This window comes from Micromys minutus, assembly GCF_963924665.1.
Source record: "Micromys minutus genome assembly, chromosome: X".
NCBI classification, from domain to species: Eukaryota; Metazoa; Chordata; class Mammalia; order Rodentia; family Muridae; genus Micromys; species Micromys minutus.
In genome coordinates this window covers 24,681,438-24,684,387 of record NC_137970.1, presented here as the reverse complement: position 1 = coordinate 24,684,387, position 2,950 = coordinate 24,681,438, and the positions used below count along the sequence as shown (strand labels likewise).

General features: G+C 44.2%; 1 pseudogene across 1 annotated transcript; it reads right to left on the bottom strand.

Annotated features, from left to right (window-relative positions):
* Positions 1–1,037: 1,037 nt before the first annotated feature.
* On the bottom strand, positions 1,038–2,950 carry LOC308414789 (caprin-1-like; annotated as a pseudogene). The gene has a single exon. The product of its transcript is annotated as a caprin-1-like (transcript).

Here is a 2,950-nt window from a genome sequence, read left to right as displayed (position 1 = left end):
TCATCAGCACCTATTACCAATTTGAATAACAATACAGCAAGACTCAAGGGTTAGTGATGACAGTGAACGTTATGAGGAGGAATGACAGGCAGGACCAGTCCTAGCGTAAGTCATTGTTTCAAAGACTGTTAAGTGTTCAAAAGGTATCTAAATAATTCACATTGAGCACAGAAGCAGCCCTTCCAGATTATACCCCATTTTGATGCATATTTTCCAGAAGAACCAATTAAAGCCTGATTTGCATTTTGGCTTTGTCTAACACACTACCCACTACTAAAGAGCAATTTACATGTGTTTTTAATCACAGTCGTTTGACCAGAAGACTAGTGAATTCTATGTCAAGGCTGGTAAACCAGCCTCACTTGTGTGATTAAGGACCCATGCATGATTTGGTATGCTTCTAATCTGTCGGTGCTCCAATTTAATGGGAAAAGCTATGAAATGCAGTTGTTTTGCTAAACCACACCCCACTGCTTCCAGTTTCCTTTCGAGAAAAATGCTTTACCTTTGTCAATTACCATAGAATAATTCTAGGGATGATTGTAAACTTTATTCAATATCAAAAAGTCAATCTTGCATTTTTTTCCAAGCCACTTCAACTAACTATGAAGATATTATCACCCCATGAGTATATAATGTTTTACTCCTAAGCAAGGGTGAGGAATCTGAGCATCGTGTACAAGGCTCAAGATGATGCTTAGGACACACAGAATAAGAACAGTTTCCTTCCATATCCAGGTAATATAAAGCTGACAATTGTAGTCCTGTCTTTATGGGATGAAAACAGTCCCTTTACAGTAAGTTTCCTGAAAGGAAGAACAAATAAATAATACCTCTTTTGGTAACATATTATGGTACACTGGCCAGTGTGTTTTTGGCGATTAAACATAATCCTGTGTATCACATTAATTCACTTGTTGAGTGTTCATTTGCGGCATCCCTCTGTTGGTTCTTGGGGGCCCACCACGACCTTTTGGGGCTCACCGTGGTCCACTCTGCCCAGAGCCTTGCTTGAAATTCTGCTGATATCCATCCCGCTAGTAGCCAGAATAGTCCCGGGGAGCACTGAACTGAGACTGTGTATAACCACTGTTTGGAGTGTTCGAGAATGAAGAGCGGTAACCATCATATCCTCCTCTAAACCCATTGTCAAGGCCCTTGTATCCATTCATCAAGCCTCTGGCACCAGGAGACCCTAGTTGTAGTAGGGCTGACTGCTACGTGGAAAGCCAGTGCTCTGCTGGGGTGGCTGCTGATGGTTACCAGGCACTTGGTGTTAAGTGCCAACCACCGTTTGCAGCTGGTCTTGTTGAAGCTCTGTTTGCTCCACTTGGTGAGGCTGACTGGAAAAACTGGTTATAAGTGGCCTGGTACTGACTCTGTTGTTTTAGTTTCTGATTCATTAACAGAAGGAACTGGGGAATTCATATTGAATACCGTTTGCATGGATCAGAATGGAGCTGCATTTACATTGATTCCATTGCTATGCAAAGGTTTACTTGTCCCAGCCTGGAACACTTGGAGCCAAGAAGCAGCAGGAAGGGATGATGATGCTGTAGTCTGTTCTGTATTTAAAGATATTGTTGCCTGAATTTGATCAATTGGCTCCTTTTGTGGCCGCTGCGCTGTAGCGTAAATCGGCTGGTACAAGGGTTGAGATGCTGTATACCCCTCACTTGTGGAGGAAACCAAAGGAACCTGTGTGGTTTCTGGTTGTACAGGAACTTGATTAGATTGGGCAAGTCTAGATTCAGAATGAACTTGAGGGAAAGCCAGCTGAGGCACATCCATGTTTTGGGTAGGGTTCATAGGTTGTGCTGATACAATGGCAGGATCAAGGGTCTGATTTTCAAAATCCAACATTGAATCCTGTATGAAATTATAGGACCCTTGCACTTGCGCCATCAGATCCTGTACACGCTGTTTTCTCACAAGTGGATCTGACTGAGCCACTGGAGTCAATGAGTGGGGCTCTGGTACTGAAGGAGTTGCAGTCTGAGGTTGCTGCTGGAGTGAGTTTACCACCTCAACTGTTTCAACTGCCCACTCATCCACTTGCCCCTTCTCACCGCTGCTGAACTGTGTTTCTGCCATGAACTGCCTATCGACATACTCTGTTGATTCAACCTCACTTTGCTCTGTGTATTCTTCCATTGGTTCAGGTTCGGCTTCAGCTACCTGGTCTTCCACTGTAGGTGCTGAAGCTGCCTCTTCCTCCTCACACAACCCATTTTGATGATTGTGAATGCTGTCAAAGTAGTCCGACTGAAAAACACGCTCAACAATTTCCTTTAGAGCTTTATAGGTTGTTCCATATACAGGCTTTTCTTTCCCTTCCAGCAAATCCCACAAGTGAATGGAGGCGTGTTCATACTGCTCATTTAACCTTAAACTCATGTCACGCTCAGGGTCTACTAGCTTGTAGAATTCATCCAACAATGACAGCTCCTCTTCAGACAATATTGGCACTGCACTCGGACCTTGTTTCAGGTCAGTTCTCACATCATCATCCCCCAGCTTATCCAATACGTACTGAAGCTCAAGGACAGTTTTTAAGCGCTTCTGTTCTGCTTCTCTCGTAAGCTGCTTCTGACGTGCTGTCTTCTTTATTTTTTTCTGAATATCTTGACTTAATGCCATGAAACTCCTCTGTAATTCCTTTGCAAACTCCAAATTATTTGTGACTTCCTGGTACTTAGATATGGCATCCAGCTGGTCTTGATTGAGCCTTTCCCCTTTATTCATTCATTCCTGGTAATCATCAAGTTTACCCTTTTTCTTCTCAAGGTTCTGAAGTTTCTTGTCAATTGTGCTGAGAAATCTGCTTCATGGCCTTGGTCTGGACCACACCGGTGCCAGAAGCCGCCGCCTCACTCCCGGAGGAACCGGATGGCGGCGGTGGTCGGGACCACTTGCTGCCGCTTCCGCTGTGGCTGCTAGCTGAGGGCAT